The sequence below is a fragment of the Neophocaena asiaeorientalis genome, unplaced genomic scaffold (genome assembly GCF_003031525.2).
Source record: "Neophocaena asiaeorientalis asiaeorientalis breed wild unplaced genomic scaffold, Neophocaena_asiaeorientalis_V1.1 scaffold138, whole genome shotgun sequence".
Lineage (NCBI taxonomy): Eukaryota > Metazoa > Chordata > Mammalia > Artiodactyla > Phocoenidae > Neophocaena > Neophocaena asiaeorientalis.
This window is the reverse complement of record NW_020172632.1, coordinates 1,537,546-1,558,562: the sequence shown is the minus strand read 5'-3', so window position 1 is coordinate 1,558,562 and position 21,017 is coordinate 1,537,546. Positions and strand designations below refer to the sequence as shown.

General features: G+C 45.5%; 1 protein-coding gene across 1 annotated transcript in view; it reads left to right on the top strand.

Annotated features, from left to right (window-relative positions):
- AGBL4 (AGBL carboxypeptidase 4) overlaps positions 1-21,017 on the top strand; it is a 1,255,618-nt gene that overhangs the window by 980,773 nt on the left and 253,828 nt on the right. The window lies entirely within an intron of this gene.

The window sequence follows — 21,017 nt, the reverse complement described above, 5'->3', positions numbered from 1 at the left end:
TCAAAGCTAAACAGCCCCTAGAGAATATTCTCTCTCAGTCTTTCTCTGCACAGAGCCTCACCATCCTGTCTTGTTCACAGATGGGGAAATAGGCTGAGAGAGGGGGGCATACAGCATGGGAATGGGAGACCTGGGACCAAGAGCTACCATTCAGTGGCCAGACATGGTGGTTCGTCCCCGCTGGACAAAGGCGGCAACTGAGGCTCAGTGTGGTTAATCGAGTTGTACAGAGTCACTGCTAGTCAGTGGCAGAGTTGCTTCATCCCAGGTCACTGTCCTTTTGTATTACCTCACTGGGCCCCTAATATAGCCAGAGAGAGTGTGTTCCTCCTTTTTCATGCGGCCTGCAGACTCTCTGCCAGGTGCTTCAGTTATGAAATCTTGTGAAGTGATGATATTATCCCTGGTCTATAAATTGAGGACATTACAATGAGTATATAGAACCACACTTTAGGTCCCCCAGACAAGGAACTCTGCCACACCACTGTTCTACCCTGCATGCCCTAAGAGCACCACACGACGCCAAGCAATGACATATTGTTCGGCAGTTACAATCACAAAAAGCAATAACCCAAATTTGCCTTTTGAAATGAACCCAAGTAATCCTTTTGAAGGAAAATGTTCACTGAGAAGCTTGCTGAAATGTCATCTCTGAGAGGACTTCTTCAAGCTCTCCCAAGGCCCTTTTCACACAGTATTGTCATTGTATATGGCATATTCTCTCTGCTAAATCAGTACTTTAGGGCCAAGAACCACCTCTGATTGGTTTTTTGCATTTCCAGCTTGGGCCCTGGTGCCTTGCAGGCATCTGGAAGGTTTGCTGCACAAATGGATGGATATTTGGTTAGAATCACTGCAAGGAAGGACCTCAAGGGGGAAGGACTCTTCTCCCTCCCCAACCAACCTAGAGCTCATTAATCTGGAGAACAAAGAGGACCCCGCAAGTCCTAAAACCTAACATGGTCCTTCCAACCCCACTGACAGTAAAGTAACAAAACCGAGAACAAAACCTCAGAGCTTCCTGGGGTTCTGCCAGGGTTGGGGAAGATGCTTCTGACATGCATGTTTCCACTCAGACTTGAATCTCACTTCATCTCACCAACCAATTCTGAAATCACAGCTTCAGCATCTTCTCCAGTGTTATCCTCACTACCCTGTCCTTCCAGGCCCCTAGAGCCCCAACCCCTCCGGGAAGTTCCTCAGTCAGGTAGCCCGCCGTGCTGTCTCCATCCCAGTTCCTCTTTCTCCCCTGTACACTCTTCCGTTCCTGCTTATCTGGTGCTGCCTCTTGCTGTCAGTTCCTGGATGGCCCGCGTAGAGAGAGGCAGTGTGGGCCGATGCACAGAGCACAGGCTCTGGTCTCAGATGACTTGGGTATAAATCCCAGCTGGAGCAGTGAATAGCTGTAGGACTTTGGGACATTCACTTAACACTCTGAGACAGCAGTTCCCTCTCAGGATTGTCGGGAGGTATGCAGGGACCCTGATCATGGAGGGCCTTGTCTGCAAAGCTAGGGAGCTCAGACCTTATTCTACAGACAAGGGGGCACTATTACAGAGTTTCTCATCTGAAAATCACATGATCAAATCTGTCTTTTTAAGAGAATTCTCTGGCAAAGGCACAGAGAATAGACTGAAGAAGAGGCAGCAGAGGAGAAAAACCAGGCAGGAGACCTTACAGGGATGGGCAGAAGGTGGCAGTGGGGGAGGTAGGGGGGGGACAGGGGGAAGTGTGGAGTCACAGGTGTTAATGGCATGAACAAAGGAGGTAATAAGAAACAGTAAGAAGAGCTAATGTCTATGAGCTCCTCCTCTGGGCCAGGAATAATGCTAGCACTTATAGGGATTATTTCCTTGATTCTTGTTAATAACCCAAGATTTTTCATCCCCGGAAACTGAGACATTGAGAGGTTAAATAAATCACCCAGGATGACATAGTAAATAAGAAAACTGGGATTCAAGTCCAGACAGTCTCACTCCAGAGCCTAAGTGCTTAATCATCCAACTAGCTCATGATTGAAGCAGAGATTGGAGAAAAACCATTTAGAAGGTGAAACTGGCAGGATAGATTGGCTGAAGTAAGGAAGAGGGTAGAGCATAGGGTGACTCTCAGGTTTCTTCCCGAGGTCCACAGCCCCTAAGAGGCAAAGTCAGGATTTTAACCCAATTTTATCTAACTCCAAAGCAGTTTCTCTTTTCACAGCCTTAGAAAAGGTTACCTGAGAGGTTGGTGTTCTCAGGACAGAAGGGATAATGTAGAGATTGGTACTTTCCCCAGAATTGCACAATTCCTTTATTTAAGCCATTAAACCATAACTAGCTTTCCTTAGGTTGTTGAGGGTGTGTGTTTCTTTACAGAAGGATTTAGTATCAATTACACAGAAAAATTGACTAGAAAATGCATATGATAGCTTTGTTTCCTGGGTACTGATCCAAATGCAAAGGAGGATTCCAAGTACCTTTGGAAACCGAAGTAGAGGGAAGGCAGAACATCCACTGTAGCCGGAGGGAGATTAGTGGGAGCTTGAGCTTGACACTTATTCATCCCTTTACCATGCCTTCCCCAAGGCGCTTCTCTATGCCAGGCTGGCCCCTGGAGGATGGTGATAGATTCAGCTCCTGCCTGGACATCTCATAACCAAGGTGTGAAATATATAAGTAGGCAGGCCTTCAAAGGGCTAAAGGAGGGGTTGTTTTAAAGGAGAAGGAGTGTGCCCTCCAAACAAGAGAAGATACTCTGTCTGGGTCTTGTCTTGGCATTGGGCAGAAGCCGGGCCATGTAGCCTTGGGCACATAACTTGACTGAACTTCCTTGTTGTCGTTGTAACAGTGGTGCAACCAGTCCTACTTCGATCTACTCTTTCCTCTCATGTAATCAAGGACCTGGAATGCTGGGTTGGGACTGAGGGTCTGGAGCCTTGGCTGCCTCCTGGGGTGGAAAATGTTAGGTATACAAGCTGCAGAACTTGATCCTGAGGGTGAGAGCCAGTGTCTGAGGTGGAAGTGAGACAGAAAGACAGACAAAGACTTTGACCCTGGGTCTCACCCAAGGGGCTAAGCAGAGAGGCAAGTCCAGGTGTGAGGCATGAAGTGGACATGAGTCCAGAGGCCGTAGGTTGGAATGGAGGGTTGGGCCAGGGACAAGGCCAAGAGACAGTCTCTGGGTATTACTGGAGCTCCTACAGGATACCGGCAATCACCACTCTGGGTGCAGTGGGCTTTGTTAAGCGTGCTGAGTGGTCCCGGTGCTATTAGGAGAATGAAGTGGCAACTATGTGTGAAGCACCTAGTGCGTAGCACACAGTTAATTCTCAGTGAGTGTTAATCGTGGAATTGCTTTTCTTTTCCGTCAGAATTCACCAAGAGCTTCCATTGTGCCAGGTCCTGTGGCGGGCACTGAGAGGAGGGGAATGATAAAGATGCAGCTCCTGTCCTTCAGAAGCCCAGAACGCTGGAGATGCAGACTCATAAATAAGATGTCCCTATCAAAGGTTCTAAATGACATCATGGAGGAGGCCTAGTGGTGGGACAGGGCGAGGGGGCAGTGACCCAGCCTAAGAGTTCTGGGAAGGCTCCCTGGAGGAGATAGTGGCTAAGGTGGATCTCAAAGGTTAAGAAAGAGTTAAGCAAGCAAAGATTGGTGAGCAATACATTCTGGAAAGAGGCACAACTTCAACATAAGCGTAAGACAGCATGGAATAAAGTGGAATGTGAGGAGAGGCAAGAGATAAGGCAGGGCTCTGCTGAACCTGGAGACAAGGAACCTGGACTCCATCCTGAAGGTGATGGGGAGCTACTGAAGGGTGTTAGGCAGGAGAGAAACCTGGCCAGCTTTATGCTTTAAATAGATCACTCTGGCTGGTGGACAAAAGTATATCAGAGAGGGCCAGCTAGAGGCCTGGAGGCCAGAAGAAATCTTTAGTTTGATGTTTCTGAGTCAAAAGTCAGTTATGCTTTGATAAAATTAATTGGGGAAGATTCAGAAGTGGGAATAAGGGCTTTTGCTTCCCATTCTCTGTGCTATGAAAGGTGATGTAAGGGGGCATAATGCCTTCCAGCTTTAACTCTTTAAGACTTGGTAATTCTATTTCTCTTCTTAGGATATGAAATGGGTGTTTATGTCATTAACCCCCCAGGCAGGACACATGCTTTGGGTTCTGCCTTCCTTGTGTCAGAGTGTGTTGCCTGAAGGCACCTTACCTGTTCTTACGAAAGATGCTATATTTATCACATGGTTGGATAGTGTCAGGATCTATGCCAAGATCAGGGCTCATCATGTGAGTAATATCAGGACCTAGTCTGTGCTAAGATGGCTGCTCTGTCTATGGTTATGGAGCTGAGAAAATTGTCCAGTTGAGGTCTTTGACATCAGGCCTTTGGGCTCATTACCACAGTGTCTGCGCTACTTAGCTGCCCTGCCAAACTGTGCCAAAGGATTCTGGGAACATGTACTCAAGGACTCCTCTGGTCCTGGCTGTGCCCAACTCTGTATATCTGGAAGCTGTAAGAAAAATGGATATACTCCAGATCCCCACAGCCTCTAGTGCTTTCCTCCAAGACAGCACTAATTCACACATTAGAGTCTCCTGTTTCAAGACTGGGAGCTCCTTAAGGGCAGGAGCTCACCTGGCTCACCAATTTTTGTGAACTCATCATCCCTGTCCATTTTGATTAAGGAATTTCCTTGTTGCAGGTACTGTGCTAAGAGTTAGAGATACACAAGTGGACAAGCCACACACAACCTGAGTCTTCATGAAGAGATGGATTTGGAATATTTGAGATGCCATTTAGACCTCAAAGTCCAGATGTCTAGTAAGCAGCCGTATGCATATGTGACAGGAGCTCAGGGGAGGAGTCTGTCTGCTCTAAGTGTGTGAGTACACAAAATAAGAAGACCAGAATTACAGGGCAAAATTCTGAGAAATACTGACATCTAAAATGTGGGTCAAAGAAGAGGAGCCTACCATGGAGACTGAGGGTTACATAAGAGGAGGCAGGAAGAAAATCAAGACAACTGAAGTCAAGGGGAGCAAAACATTTCTGGAAGAAGACAAGGTCAACAGTGTGAACGCTGCCGAGACCAAATGTAGGAATTCAGTGATGTTGAATTCAGTAGGTCACTGGTAACCTTGGAGAGCAGGTTCAATACAGGTGTAGGTCAGACTGCAGCGGGGCTGAGGGGTGAACGGGAAGTGAGTAAATGCTGATAATAAGTGTGGACTGCACTTGTTTTCAAAAAGTTGTGCTTGTGAAGAGGAAGTGAGAAGGAAGAAATGAAAGGTGAGACAAGGATGAGCAAGGGTTTGGAGGGGGTGCAGGTCATGTTTTGAGGCTGGGAAAGGCTTGAGCATGTGCAAGCACAGGTAGGAAGGGGCCCTCCAAGAGGGAGAGGTCGGAGATCCAGCACAGAGCACAGCACTTTCTCTGTGAACACTGAGTGTTTTCTGAAACAAGTGAGCAGGGGAAGGGTTTCTGCGGGTACAGTCTTTGGGTTCTGTCGCACCCCACTAACTATTCTAAAAATGTTGTTGCGCTTCCTCTTTCTGGAACAGCTGGGCCATTATGAAGTACACAAAAACCACCCTTTCAAACTCCCTAGAGGACGTTCGATTTCAGATCTAAGCCAAGGTGCTTCCTCTCCAAGGACCCGTGTGTCTGGATTCGCCCCTCCCACGGCAGCACCGAACACTGACTCCCAGCAGGAGGGAGGAGCCCCAAGGCAGCAGCAAACAGAAAAGTTTCCACCGCAGCCTCTTGCCCACCCACTTGGGGACTTAGCATGGGGCAGAAGGCCTCCTCTTTGACTGAGGACTTCATGTCTACTTTGAAAAGGCAACAGGGCTGACTGGATAACCCAGACAACTTGAAAGAGTGTGCTTAGAGACAGCAATCTCATTATGATTCATTCAGGCACCCCTTCAGCGTTAGTCATCTCCCCTACAAGCTGCCACTAGCTTGGGTAAGGTGCTGAACTCCCTTATTTATACAATGGGTAGCAATTCATGGGGTTATCATGAAGAGGAAAATGAGAGAACGTAAATAAAAGAGCCACGCATGTATTAGATTCTTCATAAATCCACATGTCCTTCCCTTTCTTGCCAGGAGCCAAAATTGCTTTTCCCCCAGTAAGTGCCCAGTCTTGAGTCTAAGGGCCAAAGGGGCTGGACTTAGAAAGAAGAGCATCTTGGGAAGCACCTGACGTGGCTGCACCTCAGGATGATACCATCTGTCCCTTGGGCAGGTTTTTGTTCTTTTGTTTTGGGGATCCTGCTGTAAGAGACTTTTGGATTTAATATGTGAAATGAAAATCCAGATGAAATGATAAATTGGTGGAGTGGGGGGGGGGATTGTGAGAGAAATGTCCTTCATGTTATAAGAAGGATCCTTTGCTTTATCACAAAGTTGCTTGAAATATGTGCTCCCCCGTTGCAATTAAGAACTTGTCTGCACATCATCAATTATCTGGCAGAGAGGCTTGGCTGGAAGGAATACGGCTGGGAGACACAGCTGGAGAGTTGGGAGCTTGTGCCAAGTGAGATCCCATCGGAACCAGAGGCAGTAAAGCTCAGAAATGGCTGTGTAAATCTGGAACAAGAGGGAAGTCAATTTCCACGGGTTGAGTATGCAGGCACGCTGAGGCGTCTAGCCAGGCTGGATGGGTGGGTAAGTGGACCATTTACCAGAGCAGGGAAGGTAGGAGGGAGAACAGGTAGGAGGAGGTATGAATGGGGGTCGAAAGAAGGGTCTCGTTCAGTTTGGGACATCTTGAATAAGAGGTGTCTGTGGGATATCAAAGTGGAGAAGAAAGTCTAGAAGGCAGATAAATGGCACTGTGCTCCAAGCAGTGCTTAAATATTTGTAGTTTCCTGAAAGTTCCAGAACTAGCTCACACTTCTATGCTTGTGCACACGCTGGGCTCTCTAGCCCAAATGGTGTCTCCCCTCCCTACCCTCTCATACCTGCAGAGTTTCTAGCCATCCTTCAGGTGTCAACTCCAACTATAGGGAATAGTCAGGCAGCCACAGACTGTCCATTGCCTTGGAAAATCTACCTCCACATAGACACTGGGCCTCCATTAGCATCGGGCCTCACAAGAAGCCTTCCTTCTTGGCTTAATCAAGATTACATAATTGAATAAATGTAACAGACTCAGCACAGGGAACTCAATAAATGTTATTCCACTTCTTCTGTTGCAATTATTATATTGGCCCCCGTGGATGTCTCCTCAATTGTATTCGTTTCCTAAGGCTGCCAAAACAAAGTACCACAAACTGGGTGGCTCAATACAACAGAAATTTATTTTCTCCCTGTTCTGGAGGCTAGAAGTCCAAAATCAAGGTGTCAGCAGAGCCATGCTCACTCTGAGGCTCTGTTTCTGCTTCTTCCTAGTTTCTGGTGGTGGCCGTCATCCTTTGGCCTTCCTTAGCTTACAGCTGCATCACTCCAGTCTCTGCTCTGTAGTCACATGGCATTATCCCTATGTGTCTCTGTCTTCACATATCATTTTTCTTTTCTTAGAAGGACATCAGTTCTATTGGATTGGACACGCCTTAATGACCTCATTTTAACTTGATTTCACAGACACCCTATTTCCAAATAAAGTCACGTTCACAGATGTGAGGGGTTAGGACTTCAACGTAGCTTTTGGCGGGGGACACAATTCAACCCATAACGCTGAAGAAAAAATCATTTCCTGCAGGGTAGGGCCCATGTCTTGTTTGTCTCTGTCACAACACCTAGCACAGCGTCTGGCTCAAAGAAAGTGGTCCAGGAAATATTTTTTGAGTTTCGGCTGTACACCTGTGCTTTCTAAATCAGATTGTTTAATGCTTTGTTTACACCAGTGTCCACTGTGTGCAAAGATCTGGGCCAGATGCTTTCTGTATGCTCTCTTATTTAATTGTATCTATCAAGTATCCTGGGAGGTAAATCAACCTACACCACAGATAAGGAAACCAAACTTCGGAGAAGTCAAGTGAGTTGCTCAGATCCGCACAGCTAATGGGCTGTGGAGCAGGGATTTGAGCTCAGGTTTATCTGATTTCAAAGCTCAGATCATTCTGCTGCCTTTTCTTTCCTCTTTGTTTCAGTCAAGCCTCTTTGGGAGTCCAGACTGCATCAGCTATGCTTAGGGCAACCTAACCCAAAATGGGTTGGGTTCATGCTTTGGCCAGAGTGTTGGAGAGTCCCATTGATGAGGGTGGGGGAGTACAGGGTAGTACAGAGAGGGCAGATGGAAGTGACAGTGGACATCCCCTCCCCAACTAGGAGAGGCTTCTTCATGATGCTAATCCTTGAAAATGATGAATTATGTATGGTTCTCTAGGAGTAGGTAAGCTCATGCCATAGGCATGGATGAGAGCACCTTCTTCTGAAGACTTTCCCCTGTAATCAAGAGAGAGCATGGCAGGGCTTCCCTGGTGGCGCAGTGGTTGAGAGTCCGCCTGCCGATGCAGGGGACACGGTTTCGTGCCCCCGTTCGGGAAGATCCCACATGCCGTGGAGCAGCTGGGCCTGTGAGCCATGGCCGCTGAGCCTGCGCGTCCAGAGCCTGTGCTCCGCAACGGGAGAGGCCACAACAGTGAGAGGCCCGCGTACCGCAAAAGAGAGAGCATGGCAATATAGGACAGAGGAAAGGCCCACCAGAAGCTGGGTTCCAGGACTGATTTAGTCAAAGAAAAACTTTTTGACTTTGGGTAAATTATTGTCCTCTGTCTTCAGTTTAATCATTTCTATAATGGGAGGTTTGGGCTATAAGTTCTCTGAAGTCACTATTCTTGGTTTCCTGCTTCTATAGATTCTGTTTCCGTCTTATAACGCTATTTTAAGGTATTTATTACTCTGCCAAGAAAAAAAAAAAAAAGAACCTTCAGGATGAAGTTTCTTTATGCCAAGGAAAAGATTTTTTTCTTTTCCCTTTCTTTGCATGCAGAGCTCTTCTTTGCTTCCTCCACGTCTACCTTTTCATTCTGGTAACCCTCACAGGTTTTCTCAGTGGCAACAAGCACCATCTGGCATGGCCGTTCCTTTTCATAATACTAAAGATAAGGATTTGCTCAAAAAATTAAAACCATTTTGACAGTGCTTATCTGGCTCCTATGTTGGTAAATCTGTTTTGTGCTCTTGCTATGACCTGTCCAAACAGAGAGATGGAAGAAAAAATGGTGCATATGTCCAACTTGTTTAGCTTGGGGCAGTTTTGCAGCCCCTTGCCAAGTGTAAGCAGGGTAATTTCATTTCCTGCGCTGCTTTCAGCCTCTTGAAAGTGTGCAGGCCCTAAGTGAACATTTCCTGGAAGACGCTTTCTTCCTTGGACATGGAACGTCTCAAGTGGAAAAATGTACCTCGTTGTTTGTGCAATTGAGATCTGCCTCCACTTGGGGCGGGGTAAGAGTCAGAGAGACAGAGTTTTGATCATTTCATCTTTAAAATCACAGCAGCAGAGATGGGTTGGCTTGGGGAAAAGAATGTTTCTCTTGCCAAGAGTCCATGTCCCAGCTGTTTCCTACGCCGATGAGTCTGGATGCCTGAGGACCACAGAGTCCTTCCCCGGATGACTTGGAGTTACTAATAACTGTTCGCATGTTCCAACAGCAAATTTAAATTTATAGCCTTAATGTATATGTCCCCCTACACCGCTGCCTTTCATGAGTTTTCTTTGCATCTTGTCCCCTAAGGAAGTAGGGGACAGGGTTTGGATTTTTCATTCAAGTACCCCTTACTCTACCCAAATCACAGTTGGTGCTATCAGATGTATCAGCTAGCAAGAAGAAGAGTACGGCCTCCCAGATTCTACATGGAATTGGTAAGGGAATTAACACACCTACCAAATGACAAGTCGTATGCCAGGGACCACAGGAAGCAACAGAGCAGAGTGGGAACTTCATCCTAGGTTTGAATCCAGGGTGTAACTTGAGCCCTCACTTTCCGTCTCTGAACCTCAGCTGATGCATCTGTAAGGTTATTATGAGCACTGCATGTGAAGCACCTAGCATTAGCAGGGACAGAGCAGGAAGCTCAATAAATTTCAGTCCTTTTCTTTGCCTCTTCCTCTCTTTTACATATATTATCTCATTTGCTTTTCTCAACAATCCTAAAAGTTTAGTTTCCCATTTTATAGATAAGAAAACTGTCTGGTTCTCTGCTGTTTCCCAAGTATTAAGAAAAGCTTCTGGCATATAATGAACCCTCAACAAATAGTCATTAGTAGATGAATGAATGAATGAGAGAGGCAGTCTTACAGGAGTTAAGAATCTTGCCCAGAATTTCACAGCTAGTATTCCAGATGAGTTAGGACATAAGGCAGGACATCACAGAAAAATTCATATAAGGAGACAAAAAAAGAACCCAGAAATGGGAACAGAGAAGCATAACATAATTCGTCCTTTTTTATGATTGAGAACACTGTGTTTCACAATTTCAAAGGCATGTTTTAAATGTACAAAAGCTGAACATAATTTTAAAAGCAGACAATAAAACCCCAAACTCAGCTAAGTCCTAAAACTTTATAAAAGTACCAATCTTATTAAGGTTCCAGCTTTCTTAAACGTGGCATACTGCCCCAGCGTTGGCCAGGAAGAGGATGGTGGGTGGCATCTCTGCAGTAATACTGCCCAGTCTTTGGGAAGAGGGAGGGGAAGATACTTCGTCCCAAAATACCTGGCTTCTGGCAATCCATCCTGTCATTACCCTGTGACCTCCTAAGAGGAAAAGGTAACAGAGACTCTCTCAGAAGATGAGAATGAAAAAGACAACTGGTTTTCATGGAACCTACTGTGTGTGAGGCACTGAGCCTGCCAGGCACTTTACACGCGTAGTCTGTTAGACCTCATGACAGCCTTATAAGACTCTATTTGACGGTTGAAAAACAAGACAGAAATGTGCCCACGGTGATGGAGCGATAATTGAACCCAAGTCTGGGTCTAAAGCCTGTGCACATTTCATTTTTCCTATGGCCTCATACCCCCTTCTGTGCTGGGCTGCCTCTCCACCGTGGGTCCCGAAGCCAGAAGTGGAACTCAAAGACTGGAGACCCTCTGCCGGCCCAGCAAAGTGGCAGGATGCATTAGCAGGGTGGAGGGGTGGGGCCTGTCCAGTGACTTACTCTGCCTAACAGTTGAGTTAAACTCTCTGGCCACTTCATCCAGAGTCTCACATACCCTGGTGTGTCTTGCTTATGTCTATCCTGTATTTTAGGGGGAAAAAAAAATGCCTCACCTTTATCTCTTTTTTCTCTATTCTAGCCATTTATTTTCCATGATAATAAAGGTGCGCCTGATAGTAAAGGAGGGGAGGTGGGGTTTTGATACCCTACACATCAATTCACCCACCACCAGCACTAAAGTAATATATGAAAAAAACTATCAACAACAACAAAAAAAATGTGTGGCATGTTGGATACGTGAGTCATTTTCCATTATAATAGAAAAACTTAGAGGTCAAGAGCTTTTTTTTTTGGTTGGCATAATAGGTGGCCCTATTGTGGTACTAAATAAGGAAACTGATTTTGAGTAAATAAAAGAAAGCCGTCCTTATACTGCAGATTGAGTCTAGTACACTCCCATCCACTACAACATAGGATGAAAATATTAATGAGCTCCAGAATGTTTCTTGAGATAGTGCCTGCCAGGGTCTCACCTGGACCAATCAAAGTGGTCTGGACATCCCTAGAAAACCAGCATATGACCTTCTGAGGATGGATGATCCGTCATCTCCCCATTCTAGCTAGAAAGGCACAAATCACCCTCAGTGGGGCACGAGTCAGACTCAGAGGGAGCCAGAACTGGGGTAGAAGTCCATAGTTGGGCCTCTAGAGTCAGGTAGTCTGAGTCTGAATCCTTGCTCCAGCATTTACTCCTGTGTGACCTTGGGCAAGTTACCTAATATCCCTATGCCTTGGTTTCTTCAGCTCTAAAATGAGGCTGATATTAATAGTACCTGCCACCCAGGATTGCTTTGAGGATTAAATGAGAAATGGATGTAAAGCCTTCCACAAAACATTCCACAAAAGTTCATGGCTGTTATTCCTATCCTTGTTCTTATTCCTCCAAGTGATAGCAGGGTAAGAATGGGGTGGGAGTGACACTTCTCATAGAGATTTCTCTCACTGGAGCTCTCTGATCCTCTTTTGTTTTGGCTCAGAAGAGGCTCCCTCCAGACCATGCAGTAACAGGTAATCCCCAGGTTGTCCCTGGCCATCAACAGAGAGTGTAAGAATATAGAAATCGGGCTTCCCTGGTGGCACAGTGGTTGGGAGTCCGCCTGCCGATGCAGGGGACATGGGTTCGTGCCCCGGTCAGGGAGGATCCCACATGCCGTGGAGCGGCTGGGTCCGTAAGCCATGGCCGCTGAGCCTGTGCATCCAGAGCCTGTGCTCCGCAACGGGAGAGGCCACAACAGTGAGAGGCCCGCGTACCGCAAAAAAAAAAAAAAAAAAGAATATAGAGATCTGCTCGAGCAGTTAGAAACCTCAGAGTTCTTGAAAACTTCAGTGTCTCTGGAGTAAGTAACCATGGTTTCAGAAACCCCAGATAATGTAGTCCTAGTAGTCATATCATCAGTATTCTCAGAATCATTAGCTACTCACTTTAGGGATGCTTGGAACCCTAAGATAGATATTGGACTTTCCCCTAAGATCTAGTTCTCAGATTTCTAGTCAGGATTCAAGGCTCTAAGAAAGGGAAGTGGGGATTAAACTCCACAATCAATTCAGCTCCTTGCTGCCCAGGAAACTCTGAGGCAAGGTCCATATCAAAACAGCCCTTGAGACCAGGCTTTGGATCAAGAACCTGAGGTTCAGGTCTTTTCCACATGACTATAAACAACTCCTATCTCCTCTATAAGTCTTAGTTTCCTCATCAGAAAAAATGGAGATATAAAATCTCATGGGTGTTCTGAAAATATTAAAGGAGATATGTCTAAAGCGGCCAGTATATATCCTATCACAGAAATCAATAATTGTTAGTTACATTTTCATTCCTTTCTTCTGATTTTGTACTTAATTTATGGTATGGTTAGGATATGTTCTTAAGAAAATCAGAATTATTCATGGTTTGCTGTGTGCTTCTGAGAAGACTTAATTCCCTGAATGAATGTTCCGTTGTGTGCCTCTAACCCAGAATAGCAGCCCAGAGTTATCAAACAAAAGCCTAAGAGTGGATGGAAATGTGGGGTTCACTCTGGCCCTCTGTGGACCTCTGAAGGGCAGACATTCTGAGCCATGGGTGCTTGAGATGAGCAGAGATCGTAACCAGAGAACTAGCATGTGGTCTTTGAAGGAAAGTTGCCCTGTTACCTCCCAAATCATGTTGGAATCATCAGAAGACTAGAATGAGTCAGGGTTACCCCTGAGTAGGGGGTTAGAGTCAATGACATCCAGCCAACAGCAGGGTAAGAAGAAAGTCTAGCCTTATAGGATGAGGCAAAATCACCATCTTGTGTCCTGGGAAGGCCAGGGACTGTGTCAGTGAGGTTCCTGATGCTACTACATTATTGTTGGTTCCAGTGTATGTCAACTATATATGATTGTCCACGTGACCGTTTTTCTGTAATTATTTGCAATTTTTTCTCTCCGTGTATTTAGAAAACCATTTTGAAAATGTCAACCTGTCTAGTCGCTCTAAGGGAAAACTACAAAAGGGGCTTTATTGTTTTGGGGGCCAGATTATGGCAGCTAGACATGGTGGGAGCCCAGAAACAGAGAGACACTCACAAGGGAAAGGTAAGACTCAGAGGAACAAAACAAGGCCCTTGGAACACCTCTCCCTCCTCACCTCTGGGGGCTTCTCTCTTCTCTAGGGTCTATGTTTCAGACATGCATTCATTCAGCAAGTGTTTGTTTAGGGTCTGCCTTGTGACAGGCTAAGTGCTAGGATACAGTGGTGAAGAAGAAAGATAGGGTCTCTTCTCTGGTGGAGCTTTCAATCTAGTGGCAGAGACAGACAGTAATAGAATAAATATATGTTATATACTACGATAAGTTCCATGAAGAAAAATATAAGAAGCTGTGGAAATAGGTAGCAGGTTCCTGAGCTAGTCTGTGGAGGGGGCTGGGAAGAACAAGCCAGGCAGGCCTTTCCTAGGGAAGTGACATTTCAGCTGAAAAATAACAGAATGAGTTAATTGAATAAGGGAAACCAGAGGCAGCTTCTAAAACTAATAGTCCCCTAATTGAAATTCATAGTTGAGGCAAGTTGCATCCTTCCCAGGCAGGCCAATTATTATTATTTTTTTTTGTGGTACACGGGCCTGTCGCTGTTGCAGCCTCTCCCGTCGCGGAGCACAGGCTCCGGACGCACAGGCTCCGCGGCCATGGCTCACGGGCCCAGCCGCTCCGCGGCACGTGGGATCTTCCCGGACCGGGGCACAAACCCGTGTCCCCCGCATCCGGCAGGCGGACTCTCAACCACTGCACCACCAGGGAAGTCCCAGTTTTTTTTTAAGTTTTTTTTTTTTTTTAAAGTTATTTATTTATTTATTTTTGGCTGTGTCGGGTCTTCGTTACTGCGCGGGGGCTTTCTCTAATTGCCGCGAGTGGGGGCTACTCTTCGTTGCGTTGCGCAGGCTTATCGCTGCAGTGGCTTCTCTTGTTGTGGAGCACGGGCTCTAGGTGTGCGGGCTTCAGTAGTTGTGGCACGTGGGCTCAGTAGCTGTGGCTCGTGGGCTACAGAGCGCAGGCTCAGTAGTTGTGGCTCATGGGCTTAGTTGCTCCACAGCACGTGGGATCTTCCCGGAGCAGGGCTCGAACCCGTGTCCCCTGCATTGGCAGACGGATTCTTAACCAGTGCGCCACCAGGGAAGTCCCAGGTAGGCCAATTTCTTTGTTTTTCAAAACCAATTCAAATGCTCTTCCCTTGTGACAGCATTTCTTCTTTCTCTTCTATTCATAAATTTCTTTTGGTCTTCAACCATGGGGAATTCTTTTGCTTTGTGTTGCTTATGTGGAGTACACACACCTAGACTAAAATGCCTGGATTCAGATCATCCGTGTAACCAGCTCCAGAGTGTGGCCCACAGGAGATCAAAATATAGCAGAGGTCTGATTGGTTGAACTTGACCATTGTGTCGACTGCTTGATCAGGCGTTCACAAGGCTTCAGACTGCCGTAAATGCGTCTGCATGTTACATTTTATATAATACATACAAGTTTTTTTTTCTTCTAAGAAAATACTCAAAAAGTCAATTTGAAAGAATGAATGGCTCCAAACACATTATCTTGGAAGTGTTTGCTGCAGGTTTGGGCAAGGCCTGTAGCCTCAGAGACGTTTGAACATGTGAGATCTGGGAACTCCTTTGGTGACTACCACCCGTGCCCACAGGCTCTGGTTTAAAGGGGATGGCACTGGCATGGAAGCATTGTGGAGTGCTTGTTGGATAATCAGCAGCATAGTTTAGCTTATTATATTCAATGTGACTCAGTAAACATTTATTAGGCATCTTTCAGCATGGGGATAAGAGCTCTAGTAATAATAACGATAATAATAATAGTAATAGGAACTATCGTATACTGTCAGGCACTGTGCCAAGCATTTTGCGTGGATTATTAAAATGTTAATTCTCATAACAGCCCTATGAAGCTGTATTAATATTTCCATGAAAAAAGTGAGGCTTGGAGAGACTAAGAAACTTGTCCATGGCCACACTTAGTAAAAATAACCTTACTTATTAGGCCAGCATTTGTATATAGGACCTAAGACTACAATATACTGTCTTCACTTCACACTGGTAGGTCATTTTTCAAACAAAGAAATTATTGTGCCCAAGAGAGGTTATATAGACATTTCAGAGCCCTGTGTATTTACCCTGAAAATAATATCTAGGATTTGTTGAGCAATGCTTTTTTTCTTTTTTTAAATTATTTTTATTTATTTTATTTTTAGTTGCGTTGGGTCTTCGTTGCCGCACGTGGCCTTTCTCTCGTTGTTTCGAGCGGGGGCTACTCTTCGTTGCTGTGCACAGGATTCTCATTACGGTGGCTTCTCTTGTTGCGGAGCATGGGCTCTAGGTATGCGGGCTTCAGTAGTTGTGGCACGTGGGCTCAGTAGTTGTGGCTCACGGGCTCTAGAGTGCAGGCTCAATAGTTGGGGCACACAGGATTAGTTGCTCCGCAGCATGTGGGATCTTCCTGGACTAGGGCTCGAATCCGTGTGCCCTGCATTGGCAGGCTATTCTTAAACACTGCGCCACCAGGGAAGCCCCGGTTGAGCAATTCTTATGTGACTGCCATGTTACCTTAAAATCTTCCAACTCAGAGGTGCTCAACTGATCTGATGTTAGAATAATCTGAGAATTAAAAAACAAAATCATTTCCCAGGTCCCGTCCCCAGACGAATTGAATCAGGATCTTAGGGGATAGGACCTGGGAGTGGGATATTTTTTTAAGTTCCCCAGGTGGTTCTGATACACAGAGAGGGTAAAAACTCCTGCCCCAAATCTCATAATACATTCAGAAGATACATATCATTAGCCTCATTTTATGTGTAAGCAGACTGAGTCTCAGGGAGGCAAAGTGTCTTGCCCAAAGTTACAGCAAAAATGTGGCAAAGTCAGGATTTAATCCTTGGTCTGATTCCAAAGCCCATATTCCTTTGGCCCTCCAGGTGGTTGCCTACATGACAAGTTGGCATTCCCTCTAACTCCAGGCAGTGTTCACTGGGCTTTGAGGTTGTACTCAATGAGCAACTCCTCTCTTCCTTCCCCCTATCTCCTGCCCTCTCCTCCCCTGCCCAAAACCCCACCACCAGAGTCAACCAGATTTCATTATCAGGAGTTCACACAGATATACTGGGTTGATGCCACTGCCTTTGGGTGATAGCAGTTCAGGGTAATGCCCAGCATGGGCCTCCCAACAGTTCCAGATCCTCCTGGCCATGTATCAACATTCCTTCCTCGAATCAGCCTGAGAAGACAATAGCCCTGAGCTCATAGCACAGCAAGTTGCTTTTCTGGGCAGAATAAAAATAAAAAATAAAAAATTTAAAAAGCAAATACTTAAAAAGTCAAATTAAATATCACAGGGAAAAAAGGCAAAATCATGAAAAAATGTGGTCAATCATTAGCAGAGAGGTTGAAAAGACACGCTCCAGTTGCTTTAAAAACTCACAGAAACCAGGTCTCCTTAAAATAGTTTTACAAAGTACACTGAGAATTCCATGCAGTAATATGAAACATAAGTCCCCCTGCTGCCCCGATCATGCTTCAGCTGGCTAAGCTGAAGGAGCTTGACATTAACCCAAGGCCCTGCAAAACTCAACAGGAAAGTGCAATGCAGACACAGTTGCAAACCTGCCCCAAATGTGTACATTTTCTGCTCCATTAAAATGACTTGGACAAGAGGCAAAGTACATCTGGCTGGTAGAAAGAGGGAGTTAGGGGAGGCGCAGGGAGAGGACAGTCAACCTCATCACAGGCCTCCCACTCCCCAGTCTTGCTTCCCCCCAATCCTTACCCCACACTGCTTCTAGTCTAAAATGTCTAAAATGCAAATATGACCACAGGCCTTCCAGGATTACCCAGAGCCAGACTGCTTTGTTAATTTTCTTAACTCTATCATGGGGTTTATAATACCCACTTCAAGGGTTCAGTGTGAAATTAATTGAAATCATATATATTTGTTGCCTGGCATGCTTGGTTTGTAAGTAAACTTTGAAGGAAAAGTAGATATCACAATGATCATCACTGAAACCAGGTCATATGAGGAGAGATAGGTGAAGGAAGTGAAGATGTCTGGGCAGAAGATAAACAAGATCCTAATGAGATAGGATCCCCAGTTCTTCCATATCTGATGGGCTGGCATGAGACTCTTGGTGGTGAACCTAGTATGACAGCTACAAGGTGAAAGCTTCTTCCTCAGTGTAGGTATGAAAGACCTTTCTAACAGTCAGTAGTGTCCCAAAGATAAGGCATGCTGGTAAACTTTCCTAACATTAGAACTATATAAAAAGCATCTGGATGAACACTTGGCAGGAATATTGAAGAGGGGATTCAACTGTGATCTGGTTGAACTTGACATCTTTAGCCACCTCTTTAAGTATGAAATCTGTACTTTTGAACTGTCTTTGTGTGCCAATCAATGAATCATCCATCAACAGCTTTAGTTTCTGGTATGTGTAAAGCCTGGAGCAAGTCTCTGGATCAAAGAGGTACTTTGACTCCGGTTTTCACTAGGACAGAGGAGGCACACTTAGTAGGTTCTCTAGAAGCTGTGTTAAAAGACTGACTGTGTGACACACACAGAAAGCAGGAACTCTGGGTGTCTTTCTGTTGCCCTTAGGCTGCTGAAGTGTGTCTCTTTGAGTATCTTGTACATGCCATTGCTTCTCTAGAATCCATTCTGTGCACCTACATGCAAGGTGAATTGAGTCCGTGTTTACTCTGTTGGCATCCATGTCATTATTTGTTCTTTTCTTCTTTCTGGGTTCTTGGAAAATGGAACTGCCCCCTTATGAGAACGATTTACACTGACTTGGATGGAGAATTTGTTTGAACCTGAGGGTGCAGTGATACTTAATATGTTCATGAGTGTGTCTGTCTCACAAGAAGTAGACTCAGTGATCTGCACTTTGATCACCAGGAATGGGAAAGACAGAGCTGGGATTCAGCCCCAACTCTGAAAAGAAGGGACAAATGTTCAGAAAAAACACGCAAGAGGTTTGTTATTCATGCTGTGTCTTTCTTTAATGCATTTGTTTTATAAGCATTTTCTCCCCAGCCCTGTGCTAGGATCCTGGGATGCTGAGGTTACACGGCTTTTTTGTGCCCCCTCAAAGAGCTCATTCTAATGAGGGAAGATAAAAGGTGCTGGGACAAAATAGTAGAAAGAAACTGCCTGTGCTTGAGGAGAGAGGCTGGTTGGGGAAGCTTCAGAGAGGAGGTGACATCTGAGCTGGCCTTCAGGGGAGGCTGAGGTCACTGTGCACTCCAGGAGGAAGAACTTCCCAGGATGAGGGCAGAACCAAGCACAAAGGCTTGAGACCTGATAAAACATGCTCTCTCGGGAAATGTCAAATAGTGTAATGTTTCTGGAGTGTACTGTGTGCAGGAAGGTGGTAGAGATGAGATTGGTAATGTATTTTGAGGCCACTCTCATTTAGATGGGCTAGGAGGTTGGCCATGGTGCTACCTGAAATTATTTCGCAAACAGAGTTTGCAGCTTCATGGTATTTCATTAAATATGGCCAACTCTGCACGACTCATCTTGCGAATTATCAGAAGTCTTGCTACACATTACTTCCCCTTGACCACCATAGGAATGTATTCTTAAAATAAAAACTCATGTAAGATCAGTCCAAAGAAATCATAATCATGAAGATAAACCTGCTGGAACAATTCAGTGTGGCTCCTCTTTTGTCCACAAGTATGTGGGGCAACAAAGGTTCAACATCTGTATCAGGACAACATGTGTTCATAACTGGCTGTCACTGCATATATGCCAGAGGCTAAGTTGAAGGGAACTAGATCTGACCTGTATGTTTGGATCTGGGAGCTGCATGTTGATGGCCCTCCCCAAATCACAGTGAAATAATCTGGAGGGTTTTGGTTTATCTACTTAATCATTAGTGTAGCTGATCTGAAACGTGAGCCCAGCGCTTTTTTAAAAAAAATAACGTGTAATGCTTTCTGATTATAAAGTAATCCCTGCTTATTGTGGAAAATAGTTATATAAACACACAAAGGAAAATAAAATCGCCCACCACTACTAAGAAACAACATTTTGGCACATTTATTTTGTCTTTTTCTTACAGGTTGAGTTCATTAAAATGAATTCTTAAAAAAATATAACATTTAATTCAGCCTGCCACCTCAATTCAGCATTCCTCTATGAGAACACTTTTCTCACCATAACATAATTACTTACTTACACTTTTTTAATACTTTCAGACCAGATTGTAAGGGTTTCCAGGACAGAGAAGGTGTGTTATTCATATAGTAACCTAATTTGGGCACAGGAATCCAACATTGAGACTCAAGTTCTGGTACACTGTCTTACACCACAAGAGATCCAGGTGTTTGTGCTGTCTGTTCATCTCTCTACCACCAGCCTTTAGCCCAGAATCTGGCATGTAGCGCATACCCAGTGTATATTGGTCGCTCGAATAAAAGTATGGGTGTGACTGAATGTGGATGTTTATTTATTATTATTTTCACCCCAAATTCACTGAGCCCCTATCAGGTGCCAGGAATATAAGTAGTCATATCTGATACAAAGCCCACACTCTCAGAGGCGTCAGTGCAAGGATGCTGACCCCCCTCTAATGTAGGATGGGGTTCCTATGACACAGAACTCCTCGAGGTGCTCCAGAAACGCCCAGCTAGCCCTGGGTTTGCCTTCTTCCGACCACGACCACCCCTCCGCTCCCTGCTCATTCCAACTGGTCCCAGTTCAGTGACAGGCATTCTGTGGAGGGGTGCTTCACTGGAGGAAGACTACAGGGGAGAAAAGCTACACTGCTTCCTCCAGCTGAGAGGGGCCCTTGACAAACACTCCACTGCCCCAGCCAGCTGGTCCAACTGGAAATCCCAGATAAGCCCCAGTTTCTGGTCAGAACTAGTTTTGCAGCACAGGGGGAACGTTTCTGGCTGACTGACCCTCCCCACAGGGGAGCTGGCGGTTTTTGCGAGAAAGAAAAAAACAATGAACTAAAGGGGTTGAGAGGAGCGGTTTCAATTATTTGATACACTCCAAAATTCTGCTCTCTTGCAAGTGCAAGTTTACACTTAGGAATCCAAACAAGATTGCCCCCTGCCCTGCATTTAGTCTCTCACACTCTCCTCTCCTGTGCAGTGCAGTTTTGTTGCAATGCAATTTGTTTTGTAGCGCGACCGTTGAAGCCACAAATCCTGCACGCGGCGCGACTTTGAATATTAGTCAATGCATTTTTTTCCTGCAAGGCTATTGTTATTATCATTATCGCGATTTAGCGTCTCTGCCCTTTCCCCTCCCTCGGCGAATCGCGCTCCGGCTGTGATTGCTCGGGTCTGACTTCGCGAGTGGCGGTGCGCTTCCAAACCCCCTCCTCC